This window comes from Pelodiscus sinensis, chromosome 5 (genome assembly GCF_052426305.1).
Source record: "Pelodiscus sinensis isolate ZL-2025 chromosome 5, ASM5242630v1, whole genome shotgun sequence".
Lineage (NCBI taxonomy): Eukaryota > Metazoa > Chordata > Testudines > Trionychidae > Pelodiscus > Pelodiscus sinensis.
This window is the reverse complement of record NC_143056.1, coordinates 64,285,240-64,300,200: the sequence shown is the minus strand read 5'-3', so window position 1 is coordinate 64,300,200 and position 14,961 is coordinate 64,285,240. Positions and strand designations below refer to the sequence as shown.

Genomic DNA, 14,961 nt, shown 5'->3' with positions numbered 1-14,961 from the left:
ATAGACAGTGGAGAAAGAGAGTAACTAACATAGACAGAAAGAGAATGGAATATATCACAGAGATAAGGTCTAGGTAAGAATTAATTGGAGGATGGCAATGAAGATTACACCACAAAAGCATGATATAGCCCAGTGAGCCTCACTGTGTAGCTATAATGCAGCATATGGCCCTTTCAGGTACCATGTGTTGTCTGGCTCCTGGAATCTGTTGAATAAGAGCTTTGAGAGACAGAGGAAAAAAGAAACTCTTTCCTCCAGGTTCCACCTTAACAGACTTAAGCGATGGGGAGTGATTGTGGCAAATGGGGTTAGAGAGCCTCACAACAATCATGCTGTGATTCCTCTGCATTCCACGGCAATGTTTGCATCACAGCCTTGCGTCAATATGGATTAATTGTGTAGCCACATCTCCATGGGATCCTAATGCAAAGTCAGGTGATCACTCTACAGTGACTTTCTGACGCGATTCAGTGGTAAAACCACTCAATAACTCAGTAAGGCTAAGAATTACTCAGGTGGGCAGTGATTCAGTGTTATTGTTTACATGGGTGAAGCTTTTACTGTATAAGGGTAAATAAGTAAAAAATTGAGGAAACAGACGAAGGAAATAAGAGAAAGAGAAACAGAGCTACACAGAGAGCCAGCAAATAAAAAAAATGTGATTTGCTAAATTAATCTCATGTATAATTCTACTGACTTGTAGATAGGGCCTAGGGGCAGGGGAAGCGGACAAATTTTCCTCTGCCCTGCCAGAGGCACGTAGCACTTTGAAGTGCCGCATGATCCTGGCAGGGTGGAAGGAGATTTCATGCGCTCCCCCGTCCCCAAGCCCTGATTGGCCTGGGTGCGGGAGGAGCATGCAAAGTTTCCTCCCCCGACCACTGCCCTGTGAGGAGTGCGGGGCACTTCAAAGTGCTGCTCGCTCCTCGCAGGACGGGAGGAGGCTTCTCACACTCCCCCGCCTCCCGGCCAGTCAGAGCTTGGGGACGGGGGAGCGTCAGGGCCTCTATGGGCTGGAAAATTGCCGCGTGCTCCTTGCAGGGCAGAAGAAACTTTGTGCGCTCCCCCATCCCCAAGCTCTCATTGGCCTGGGGGCGGGGGAGCGCGTGAAGTCTCCTCCTGCCCTGACAGGAGAGCCCGGTACTTCAAAGTGCTACATGCTCCTGGCAGGACGGAGAAAACTTCGTGTGCTTCTCCCACCCCCGGCTCTAATTGGCCTGTGGGTGGGGAAGCATACAAAGTCTCTTCCTGCCCTGCCAGGGGCATGGGTGCTTAGTGGGAAGGGGGGGCAAAGGAGGTTCCCCACTCCTAGACCAATCATGGTCTGGGGGTGGGGAAGCCCGGAAGCATCCTGGCCCTGCCCCTTCCATGTTAGGCCCCGTCCCTCCCAGTATGGCACAGGGTCCCTTCAAAAATTTTTGAAGTGTCCCCCGACCAAAAATTATTGCCTACCCCGATCTAGATCATCCCTGATAGATATCAGGGGCACCATGGAGCTGGTGCTGGGGGGAAACAGATTTTAAGACTGCTCCCCCAGAACTGGCTTCTGCCTGCCCCTCTCCCCACCTCTTAAAAACTGGCTCCCCACATGTATCGACTCTTGCCTGCTCCCCTCACCCTCCATGCTGCAGCCCATCAGAGGCAGCAGCGTGGGGATAGGAGGGCAGATCTGGTGTTTGTGGGGAGCCAGCAAATGTGTATAGTTGACAGGATTAACCAATAAGCCTAGGCTTATCGATTGTGTAGTTGTCTACACATTGACATCCCTATTCAAAATCAGTGCACATGCTCCTTGTGCAATCTAGTTGTAGCTGAATCCCTATATCAGATCTAATTGAATGTCACTGGAGAAGAATCCAAACCAAAATTCTAGCTCCCAACATCCTTGAATTAAGAAGCTAAGCCCTCCTAAATTTCACAGTGTGGACCTATTTGTCATGACCATCAGCCAAGAGGAAGTGCTGAAAACATGGCTGTCAAAGTGTACAGAGAGAATGTAATGGAAAGAGTCATTTAGCATCCAGGAAGATGTCCCCGCCACACCTGTTTGTAGTTGGGTGTATGTTACAAAGGCACTGTTTGCTGCTCTGGGATGGAATTCCAATCAGAATGAAATCTGTGTTCAGTATCTCTCCTTTTAAAAGCTGTGGTGTCAAACGCTGCTCAGTAATGTTCTTTCCTTTCATCTTAAAAAAAAAAAACCTTCACATGTTCTGTGCCTTTGTAGTGTCACAAACACAGAGGTATTTATTTCTGCAGAAGATTTAATCCACATCACTCCCATCTGCTTCTTATGCACCTGAATCTTTTTTTAACTCTTGGCAGCTTCTGTTTTCCTCTCATTAAATCGAGTTATCAGAATGATTGTTTAGAGAAAGAAGGCCGTGCAAAATGAAGGAAGGGGGATTCTCTCCTTGGTAATGTCCTGTAGCAAGATGTCAGGTCATGCCTGCCAAGGGGAGGGGAAGACAGGGAAGTGGTCCTGGGGCCAGTGATTAGATGGGGCCTATGGCTCTTGGCCACCACAGCTACTGTGGCCCTTTAAATCATCTATGCAGATCTGAGCCCTGGGTGCGGGGAGCAGTGCTGGTTGCCATAGCCCTGCCCCTTCCTCCCAAGACTCCACCCTTCTAGGAGTGTAGAGCCTGCTCCCCCACTTTGTCCAGGGCCTGTGAAGGCGGCTTCCCCATATCAGTACCCAGCAGAGAGAGGCAGAGTTCTTCGGCTGATTGGTCTGAGTGGCCGGCTCTAGGACCTTGCATAAACACACAACACTGTTCTACTGACTCACACTGGCCACCATCCCAGATTGGTCCTATTGGCTTCAACCTAGTTTATAAAAACATTTGAGCCTCCCTCTGAAAAAGAGAGAACCAGAGGCAGGCACAGAAAGAGTTTCTGAAAACAGTCACGTTCACGGACAAACTCTTGTGGGATGTTTGTTTGTTCTTCAAGTTAGAAATAAAGGAAACCCCCCCAGAGAGGTAAGTAAATGTGGATCTTAGTGAGTGAATGTAATATACTAAGAGAAGGTGGGAATCCCACCTTCTTCAACACCACTGACACAGAGGGAAGAATTTGGCCCCCAATCAGCTTACAAGTTTGAGGCATTCAGATTTTACAGTGGTGAGGAACACAAAATATAGATAGCCATCCTCCTCTGCTTAGAGAGCTATCAGTAAGATGACCCTTATTTTCAAAAATTTATTAAAGGCCTGATTTTATAGCAACTTTTTACATGGTCACAAAACATTAATGCACATAGAAGTGCCACCTTTTAAAACATGCAGTGATGTTGCTGCTGCATTCTTACTCAGCAGCAACACAACATGTGTATTTCTAGGAGGGGAAGATTTTCCCAGTAATGCATTGTTCTGAAGCGGTTCGTCATGCAATGCTGTACATTGCATTTACTCTGAGTAAAAGAGCAGCTCTCAGAGGGCATTTCTACACTAAGGCTACATCTGCACTACGAGTTTTCTCTGCAAACTCACTAGATCGAGAAAAGGAGTTTTTGCGCAAAAAGAAAACGTCCACACTGATTGTTTTTGCGCAAAAACCCCAGCGCAAAAACGGATCGGCAGAATATATGCAAATGAGATTGCGACTCATGCACACGAGTCCCTCTGTAGCATATTTTTTGCCGAGAAAACTCGTAGTGTAGATGTAGCCTAAGAAATTATTTCAAAATAACTTATTTCAAAATAATAATTTTGAAATAGCATGGCCATATTATGGGGAAGCCTCAAAATTAGTCTGAGATAGGCTCTGTTAATATGGATGCGCTACCTCGTCTTAGAGTCCCAGGAAGCATTGGGGAGTATTTAGATTGAATTACTCTGGGGAGTAGTTATTTCAAAATAGCAGTGCTGGAGTATCCACACTACCACTATTTTGAAATAACTATTTCTAAATTAGTGGTATTCCTCGTGGAAAGCAGGAGTTAATATTTTGAAATAACTAGCCCATTATTTCAAAATAATGGGCTTGGTAGTGTGGACGCTTCACTTATTTCGAAATAAGGGGGGTTATTTCAAAATAATTCCCTGGTGTAGACCATGGCAGAGCGACTACACTCATATACATTTTCAGTCCAAATTCTGCTCATCAGACTGAACTCTTATTCACAGGACTGTTGATTAACTCTGATAAACACAGAGAAAGTTTTACTTTGTATAGAAGTGTGTTTTGAACAAAGATTTTGCTTTAAAAATCATTGATCAATTAAATGAAAAACCAGGAAATATGAGCTGTCCCGAAAGAAATTCCTGAGACATCTACATGTTATATTTAAAATGAGGATTGTCCCAATAAAAGTGGACTGTATGGTCTTTTCACCTATCAGTGTCGTCATACGTAATTCTTCAAGATTGTCACTATAGCTTTCAAAGGGAGTGAAATCCACTGATGGATTTCACATGGATGTGGAAAATATAACTGCAAGATTCTGTGCCTGATCTTACTATCAATTCACTGTCCTTAGACTAGTCATTTAACCTCTCTTGCCTCAAATTACCTACATACTTGTAAGCAGGTAGAATAATAATAGTCCTTTTCTTCCATCTAGGGATCATATGAGAATTTGTGAATATAAAGCTCTGTGAAATCCCCAAAAGTAGTATTATATGGGAATGATCCAAATCCCACTGAAGTCAATTTTACTATGTGCATTGACTTCAATGAGCTTTAGATCAGGCCTTATAAAAATATTCATTTTGTTTTCAAACAGTTGTTGTTCATATCTCTGCCGCCATTTTCTCCTTTGTTTTTTTCAACTTAGACCAGTTTTAAATTTTTATATCATGTCATGATTGTTAGGCTCCACAGGCAACTGTCTTGTTAGTCCATGTAACAGCTTTCTCATAGTAATAACTTTTCAGTGGCAGCTAACACTACTGTTAGGAAACTTCTGTCACTGGAGTGTCAACAAGGTCAGGTGTCAGCTGTGCTAGCTTCCTCACAGTGCTAGCAGTGCATGGTCCTCACAGTAGTGTCCAGCCTTAGCAATGCTGCCACCGATAAGAGAGGTTTAAGGAGTATGTTTCCTTGCATTCACATCTTGTCAAATGTAGCATGTGCCCCTGTTAATGCCAGGAACTAACTCCAGGGAGTAAATAGTCAACACTTCTCTGAGAGAAAAGAGAATAGAAGTTAAGTATTGCCTCCCAAAGGAAGGCCATGCACACAAGTTCTTTCAGAGTTTCTGACTGCATAGCACTTAGAGCATTGCAGTAGGGGCACATCCACTTATCAGTTTAATTTTATCCAATGCATCCAGTGGGCTGGGAGCCAGAAGCCTTGGGTTTTGTTGCCAGTGACTCATGGTGTCCTCAGTTAATCTTGCTGTGACTAAATGTACCCATCCATAAAATAGAAATCACAACCCCTGTCTCAAAGGGACATTGAGAATTCGTGTTTGTGAGATGATTTAAAATCACTATATTAAAGGCAACATGAAAATGCAAAGCAGCATCCTGGGAGCTGGCTATGAAGAGCGGGCCAGGTAGCTTGGGAGCAGTTACGCACTCCAGTGGGATCAGTTATAAACTTGTGGAAGCTATGGGATTCCAAACCATACCCCCAAAGCCACAGGACCTTTGGAGGGGCCAGCAAATTGTTATAAAGCATCTTTCTGTGATGTGGAAATCCCAGTAGGATATTACGGTCCACTCTGTTGTACACCTGGAGCATGGAGAGAGAGTGTCATTCTCCACTGTCTATGAAACACCTACTTTTACTCTGCTGTCTCCTTTCCATCCAAAGAACAGTCTTCTGGAGGTTTATTTCCAGCATCTGGTATTTGCATTTCTGGCCAGCCATTCAAGTGCTTGCCAATTGGAAGAGTTTCTTCTCTTTTGGGTATTGGTGGGATCCCACTTTGTTGGGGGGTACACTAGTTCCTAAGTGACTGATAGCGGCGGGTTCCCCATAGTCAGGATCAAGTGCTGTATGCACTCCAAGCACGTGGCATTTCCAGCTCTAACCCATGAGAACACTCCTGGCTTTGGTAGCAGAGGATTTCTTTATTAGAAGTGCTGGAAATAGGATGCAGATTACCTAGGCACCATTGCTTTAAATTACAACACAAAAGAGATGGTACTCTACAGATCCTAACCCAGCCCTTAGGCACAGTCCAGCAGTGTCAGATTGGGGCTCCTCCTAGGAGGAGTAATCATGCCAACTCTCCCCTTTCCTAGAGACAAACACACACTGACCTGCACAGCCTCCAGCCAGAGGCCAGTCCCCTTGTTCAGCACCTGTGGTCTCAGTCAGTCCACTCCCCATGGCTGCCTCAATCTGCAGGCTCCTCCTGGCTGGCCACCACCTGTAGCTACCACTAGTCCCTTCTCAGTTTGGTTCTCAGCCCTTCAATCCCAATTCCCAGGCTGCTGCTTCCAGCCCACTGCTCTAGCTCCCATGCAACCTCTGCTCCCTTCTCTCTGAACTCAGGAGTCACTTCCCTTTCCTGTGCTTTGGGGGACCCCTGTAATGAGCCACAGGTAGTATATTAGTACCCAGAATCACAACCTTATTAGATTGCTCTGTACATAACATATTAATCCGAAAAACAAAAAAAGCAAAGAAATAAAAAGTTAAGGCACCTAATAGTAAATCCCCTCTGCCCCTCCTCCCAGACAGCCATCCACCACCAGAACCACCACCATATACCACAATCAGCATGTCACAACTTTATCTCTGCCTCAGTAGCCCGTCCTTCTCCAAACCCACCACCAACTTCCTCCCAGCCCTCACCCCTTACTATGTTCTGCATGTTTCTGGAACATCACACTCTCTCATCTAAGTGGAATGGAGGCCTGGATCGATACTGGAATGGAGGAAGGTTGTGAGATGTGTTGTCTGTAGTGTATAGTGACTATTCCAGTGGCGGGATGTTGTGTCTCAAGGAGATGGAGGAAGAGGTGTATACTGCTAGGTACCTTCAACTTTTCATTTGCATCCTTATGTGGTTTTATGCCAGGTAGGTAATGTACAGAACAACCGTGACTGATGCACAGAACAGCAAATATTAATTTCCCAGGGATATTCACATTATCTGAGCAATGGCTACTTTCACACAATGCCCAGATGACTGGGATACGTCTACACTGCAAGCTTCCTTCGGAATAAGCTTTTCCAGAAGAGAGCTTCCAGAAAAGCTTATTTTGAAATAGATCATCCACACACAAAACACGCAATGAAATAGCGATGTGCTATTTTGAAAGATCGTGTCCACACTGATTGGACGCTATCTCGCATTAAAGGCCACCCGGAACCAGTTCAGGCAGGGCATTATATCAGCAGTTGCTTCTGGTATCTGCTGCCTAAGGCTATCTGAGATGCATGCTTTAAAGGGACCCCCCTGGACATCCATTTCTCAGGTTCTTCTGCTTGCTTGCCTACTTCTCTGAGGGACAGCAAAGCACTTCCCGTTGTGTGCTCTGGTTGCCCTGCCTTTGGACACCACAGCACTCTTTGCCAAGGAGCCGGAGCTACCTCTGAGCATGCGACGGTCCCACACTGCTGTGCAGCAGTTTCTGCAGGCTGCCTTCATGGCCCTGAATGAGCTCGACCCCAAGCTCATCTTTGAAAACCTCTGCCAGTGTATGGGAGTAATGACTTTGCAACTGCACTCCATGGTGGAGCGACGCTTCTGGAGGCTGTACACCAGTTCCAAGTGCTGGGACTGGCTAGTGATGGAGCAGTGGGACAACCTTCAGTGGGTCCAAAACTTCCATATGAGGAAAGAGACATTCTTGGAGCTGTGTGCCTGGCTCCCCACTGACCTTAGACAAGAGGACATCCAGATGCGACCCACCACCCCCTTGGAGAAGCGGGTCACCATTGCTCTCTAGAAGCTGTCCATGCCCGACAGTTAGTGATCCATGGGCAACCAGTTTGGCATGGGAAAGCCAACCAGCAGGGCCCTCCTCATGCAGATATGGCACTCTCGGGCTGCAGTCCCTGGAGGGGGGAGGAGTACTGGAAAGGGGAACCCTAGGGAAAGGGGGGGTTGAGGATGTGGAGGGTGGACTGGGGGGGATGGTGGGGAAGCTCTGTCCCCAGGGGATTTGGCAGTCCTGCCCTCACATAGCCCTGAGGGGGGAGGGAACAGGCTTCATAGGGGGTGGCTGCTGGGATGTTTGAGGGGGGAAGGTAGTGGAGGAGGAGAGGACCTCCCAAAGGCTCTGGCACCCCCTTTGATACTCTGTTTTGTTTCTTTGTTTGTCTCCTTCTGCAGGTGGTGAGGGTTATTAACAGGGCTTGACAAACAAGAGAGCTACTCGCCAGCCCTGCACTGCGCATGCGCGAAGCACCGGTGAATGGGGTGCATGGAGCAACTGGCTGAAACAGCGGTTTGTCAAGCCCTGGTTATTAACACCATCCTGCTGAACAGGGTCATCTGCCTGGGCGACCTGGACCTGTCATCGCTGGATTTGCTGCCCAGGGCTTCCCCAACTGCGGAGGGTGCTATTGATGGAACCCACATCCCCATCTGGGCCCTGACTACTGTGCAGTGCAGCACATAAACAGAAAGGGATACTTTTCTATGGACCTGCAGGCCCTGGTCGACCACCACGGCCAGTTTACGGACATTTTCATTAGCTGGTCGGGGAAGGCGCATAACGCCCATGTCTTCTGCAGCTCCAGCCTGTACCACAAGCTGGAGACTGACACTTTCTTCCCTGAGCACAGCATCAGGGTTGGGGACATTGAGATGCCACTCTGCATCATGAGGGATCTGGCCTACCCCTAAAGCAGTGGCTGATGAAGCCCTTCAACCAGCCACCTGGACCAGGCCAAGGACCGCTTCAGTGGCCACCTGGGCATGTCCCACATGCAGGCCAAATGCACCTTTGACCACTTGAAGGTGCAGTTCAGGTGCCTCCTGACCCACCCGGATGTGAGGGAGCACAACATTCCCCAGGTGATATCTGCGTGTTGTGTGCTCCACAACATTGCAGAGAGGAAGGTGGGGAGGCCTTTCTTGCAGGTGGTGGGCAGAGGCCAGTCAGAAAGATCGGGCCTTAGAACAGCCATGCATAGCTGCCATCTGCCAGGCCCATCAGCTGGGGGTGCGCATCCGGGAGGCCCTGAGGGAGAGTTTCTCTCAAGGACCCCAGTAACTCTCCCTAGGGTCTCCCCACTAGGGGCCTAGGCCATGTCCCTCTCTGCCTTCCTCCAATGACCCCTTCCCTTCTCCCCTCCACTCCTCTACCTGCAGACGCAATAAAAACACGTTTTGTTTTTAAAACAAAATTTTTGGTTTATTTATTTGGGATAGAAGTAACTGGGGAGGAGGGGGGCTGAGAACCTGGAAATGGGGAGGGGGGAGGGGAAAGAGAAACTTGGAGGGGGGAGGAGAGGCTCAGAGCTGGAGCTGAAAGTGGCACGTGGCTCAGGTGCTCCTTCTGCCTCATGTGCGGGGACCTCGGCAACCTAGGGGTGGGGGTGGGGGTGTCTTTGGAGGATGGGGGAAAGGCAGGGTACCAGGTAGGTCATGAGCTCCTGGACAGCCACATACATGTTGTAGCCCTGCTGCAGCAGCTCAGTCCACATCTGGGCCTAACACTGCGAGTCATCTCAGACCTTCTGGACCAGCATCTGCTGCATGTCCCTGAAGATGGAGACACGTTCACTCATCAGGTCCTCCTGCACCCTCCAACACCTGCGGCTCCCCTGGGGTTGGGCGGCTGGCTTGGGTGATGTCAATCTCCCCACAGTCACAGCTGGTCCGGCTAAGGAGAATAAAGAGAGGTGGCAAGTCATCCATGGAGACACTGTCCCTGAGGCCTTGCCCTCATCAGTGAGCTGAGAGCAACAGTTCTCAAGTCAGAGGAAGGTGATGTCCCTGGAGCAAGGCCACGTGGCCTGGACAGCGAGCTCTGCCTTACAAGGGCCCAGTGGTCCCCAGGGGATCATTCTTCCTGCCTCCCCCACGTCCCACCGAAAAGCAGGCAATGCTGGGATTCAATGGCTGTGAGAGGGGCCCTGAGTTGCCTGGGCTTTCATCGGTGCCGCACACACATCTGCGCCTGGTAGCGCTATTCCCAGGAGTGGATGCTGCCTCGAGCATGCAGGCATGCCCATGTGCAGCACTCCTCAGTCTGTGAGCGGGTGTGTGCCCTTGTCCCCCACTTCCTTCCAGAAGTGACTGGTGGTGGGAGGGCATCCCCCCAGGAGGTCAGAAGTGTGGGCAGCCTCCCCAGAGCCTGTGAAGAGGAGCCTAAGGGTGCTCCGGAGCTGCCTCCTGGGGCTTCGTGGCACAGTCTGAGGCTGCACGTGCATCTATGTGCACGGACTGCAGTGCAATGGCCAGGCCGAGAAGTCTGAACAACAATTGCATCACAGCCCCTCAATGCCTGCCACCACCACCCTGTGTGTGTGAAAAACTTATCGCACTCACCTGATGATCCCTCTCCAGCCTTGGAGGATGCCGGTGACACAGCTAGGCCATGGGGTACCAGCTCCAAAGTGAGTGTGGTGATGGTGCTCGCCGTTTCCGCCTCCTCCTCCTCTTCCTCCTTGTCTTCCTCCTCCTGGGCTGTGACCCCAGGGCAGTGACGATGGGCTTTTCCAGCTCTGAGTCCACCACTAGGGGTGGGGAAGGGGCTGCACCGCCCCCCAGGATGTGGGATCCTGCCCCAGAGCATGAGCTGTGCTCCCTTGCCCTGGTGTAGGCCTGCCGCAGCTCTTTAAGTTTATTGTGGACCTGTTCCAGGGTCCTGGTATGGCCCTTTGTGGCTAGGCTATCGGTCATCTGGCTATAGATATCAGCATTGCGCCACCTTGAGCAGAGATTCTCCTAATCATACCTCCCGGAAAAGCTCGTCAGTCTAGACATACCCTAAGATTGACACTCATGATATCTACTCCCTCTGCCCTTTTTCCTATTCATGCCCTGAGCATTTTTTCTACTGAGCATAGAAAGAAGAGAATGTGGCTATTGCCAGCACAGCTCCTTCGTTCAGGGAACAGGATGGAAGCATGGAGGAAATATCCTTCTATGAGACTAAGAAAGGGGGTTTCCATGCCTGCAGTTTCTGGAAATCTATATTCTGGCCCATAAACCTTCCTCTGAAAGGGAAGGTTTGATGAAAACACTACAAACTTCCCAAGCCTCTTATCCTCCCTTGACTAGGATTCAGTCCATAAACAGTGTACAATTTAGAACATGAGGATGCTCGAGCTAAATCTAAATTATGAAGACACATAAAGGGAATTGAGCCAATTCTTAGTTTTTCCAAGGTTGTGAAATGGGATTGTTAACACTATACATGACTGAAAATTTAGGGGATTCAAAATTTAGACAACCACATAAATTAGGCATTCAGAACTTAATGCAAACAGTAATTTTAAAAAAAGGGACTACGATATGTGAGACAGAGAGTGGGCAAATTAACATTATAAGTGCATTTGAGATGTCTAGACTTGTGTCAGAGAGAGCAGTATGATGAAAAACCAGGAGGCTGGGACTAAAATAAACTCCAGATTGAAACCCCATTGTGTTGTATGGGCTTTCGTGTGTTTGAGAGAAAAGGGCTGCTCTAGAGAGATCCAGAAGCTCACAAATAAGCAGTATTTTTAAAATTTGCAATATTAAATGTTTCTTTCATGACCATAATGGCACTTTTTGAAAATAGAAGAAATAATCTCTCCATGTTCCAGCACTGGCAATGGGAGATAGATGAGATGACTTAAGAGGACTCGTATCTGTAATGTTATGGTCACATCACACAGCTTAGTGTCTGCGGATTTCAGTAATGTCTGCCCATGGTTTCTTGTAGTTTTTTCTTTATCTGGAGAACTTAACTGATTACATTTTATCACTCTCAATTAAAGGTTTTTAGAATCATAGAGTCATAGAATACTAGGACTGGAAGGGACCTCGAGAGGTCATCGAGTCCAGTCCCCTGCCCTCATGGCAGGACCAAATACTGTCTAGACCATCCCTGATAGACATTTATCTAATCTACTCTTAAATATCTCCACAGATGGAGATTCCACACCCTCCCTGGGCAATTTATTCCAATTTATATTTAAATTTATAAATAAAATTTATTTATTTTAATGCAAGGGATAAATTTAAAATAGTAACAGACAAGCATTATTTAAATCTCTAGGCACAGATGAGACAAACATTTCAAAATACTAGCTACCTGCTGGTATCCTGGTTTCTGATTCCTTGGCAATACTTAGCTATGGAAGGTTATAAATTACTTTTTATTTGTGAAGTTTAATTAATTAAAATAATACTCCAGTTAAACTTTTAAGATTAATATATTTAAGACCTAATCCTGAGATGGTGTAAACTGGCATAACTGCATTGAAATCAATGGAAATACATTGATTTGCACCAAATGTAGATCTAGATCCTACAGTAATTACCAGTTTGGGAAACGGGGCCAGCTAGTAGTTAAAGCATAACAACGTAGGAGGGTGGGTTAGAGCAGGAAATGTAGTCAGGAAAAAAGGTAAATGAGAAGGAAAATATTTCTGGGAGAATGCATGTAGATATGGAAACACCTGAAATACCTTAAAATCATTTCTCCTTCTCTTCCCTACCAAAACCTTAGTTCATGAGTCTGTGTTTCTTTTGCAACAGCTGATGATGCTACTAGCCCCTAAAACAATGCAAAGTGCCAGCTCTTGGTCTTGCTCTTGGTCAATATCATAGGGTATGTCTACACTACCCCGCTAGTTCGAACTAGTGGGGTAATGTAGGCATACCGCAATTGCAAATGAAGCCTGGGATTTGAATTTCCTGGGCTTCATTTGCATAAGTGGGGCGCCGCCATTTTTAAATCCCTGCTCGTTCGAACCCCGTGCCGCACGGCTACACGCGGCACGAACTAGGTAGTTCGAACTAGGCTTCCTAGTTCGAACTACCGTTACTCCTCATTCCACGAGGAGTAACGGTAGTTCAAACTAGGAAGCCTAGTTCGAACTACCTAGTTCGTGCCGCGTGTAGCCGCGTGGCACGGGGTTCGAACGAGCGGGGATTTAAAAATGGCGGCGCCCCGCTTATGCAAATGAAGCCCGGGAAATTCAAATCCCGGGCTTCATTTGCAATTGCGGTATGCCTACATTTCCCTCCTATTTCGAAATAGGAGGGTAGTGTAGACATACCCATACAGAGAATGTTGTCCTAAGTCCTAGGGTTTGTTTCTACACTCATTGAAGTCAATGGTGAAATCCACTGACTTTAATAATGTAAGATCAAGGTCATAGTAGGTAACTGAAAACAAATTGTTCTTCAAAGGGTCTGTTTTAAACTATATTTGTTGAGACTCATATTTTTCAAACATCTATTACTAGCTTAGGAACTTAACAGTTTTAGTTTGTCTTTTCAAATAAAAGCTTTTCTAGTTACTATAAAAATTTTCTTCCATGATTTATAAAGAATCCGGAACACACAAATTATGTGAATAATAGATAAGCACCATGTTATACCAGAACACTTAAGGGACAATGGGGGAACCGAAGAGCATTACACAGAAACTGTGTGAGCAGGCAGAAAGGAGAGGAAAGGATTCATTACATAAGACTAAAAAAACAAGACAAGGAGTAAGTGTAAAATTAAACATGGAGCAAAAATTGTTGAGCGGGGATCCTTTAAGCATAAGTGTGCAGGTCAAATACTCTCATCTTCAGAAATGCCCAGTAAGAGTCTAGATATGTTTGTGGTGGGATTAATACAGTGAAAACCTTCTGTGGTTCAGGAGCACAAACTGGCTATATCAAGAAGTGCTTCCCAACTCTATCCAGTTATTGATCTCCTATAAGGCTATCATTACATTTGGGAGTTCCAGTGATATCAGCAATTGTAGGAGGATACTAGTTGAAGTTTAAGGGGGTGAACTATGCATCACAAGTTGAAAAGTGACTGGCAATGGAGCTGAAATACCTGCACTAATTGACTGATAAAGTTACTACAATTGGACTATAAAGTTTTCAACCTAAGCTGAAAAGTAAGTTTTATACAATATGCTCTTTAAAAAGTGTTGGGTTCTTGGTGTAGGTGGTTTACTGTGAACATATTTGAACTTAATGTAGGATTTGCTGAGGCTGCTCTATTTACACTGGTCTGTGTTCTCTGATCCAGTGCAGAGTCCCAGCAGTGATAGAAAGAGCTATCCTGAATAAAACTGGAAATATTCATTGCTTGATAGTTCATGCCCCTCACATTCATTTTAAACATTGTCTTTGTGGAGGGAAAGGAACATTTGTTCTCACCTTCATACTACTTTAAAACTTCCTTCTCCCCTATGATTTATGTCCGATGAAACAGCAGAAGAGCAAAGAAGTTACACCAAATGCTGCACTACGTACAGGAGCGGCCCTAGACAAGCTGCTGGCAACTGGCGCCCTTGGTGAAATACGCGATCGGCGCCTCCGCCTCCAAAGCCCTCAATGGCCATTTATCTTGGCGCCCTAGGTGACCGCTTAGTTTGCCTGTATTGACGGGCCACCACTGATTAAGTACTGTATGAAAAAAGCTTAAATATCTCTTTGCCCTGAATGTATTCTAACATAGGACAATGCTCTTTGGCACTTAAATGTATAATCATTGAGTCATGTGATTCTGCCTCAACCAAGGGTTATGGGTCAATATGTTATATGTCAACCTTCAGAGAGACAGCACAAGTTGATTAGTGGTGATTATCTTGGAGGACAATAATGCAAACTCCTACACACCTCAGGATCTCTCATTCTTGGTACTTTCAACTCATCTAGCAATATTGTCAATCCATCCAACCACACTCTTAGCCCGGCAGGGGAATCTGTCCTATCTCGAGGACTCTCCTTCTACCCTACCAACCCCACAAATATGATTCAGTTATGTGGAGAGCTGGAAGCCTATTTTAATTGCCTCCGTCTAAAGGGATATTTCCAACACACTGATGTACAACACACTGACCTTGTAGCTCTCCCCCTCCAATACCACAAGAGGAAGGCTTC

At 46.6% G+C, this 14,961-nt stretch overlaps 1 long non-coding RNA gene across 1 annotated transcript in view; it reads left to right on the top strand.

Moving 5' to 3' along the window:
• Positions 1-9,230, top strand: part of LOC142829128 (uncharacterized) — a 36,616-nt gene extending 27,386 nt beyond the window's left edge. Inside the window, exon 4 of the long non-coding RNA XR_012903441.2 lies at positions 8,240-9,230. This is a non-coding gene — a long non-coding RNA (uncharacterized LOC142829128). The remainder of the gene's footprint in view (positions 1-8,239) is intronic.
• Positions 9,231-14,961: the final 5,731 nt, after the last annotated feature.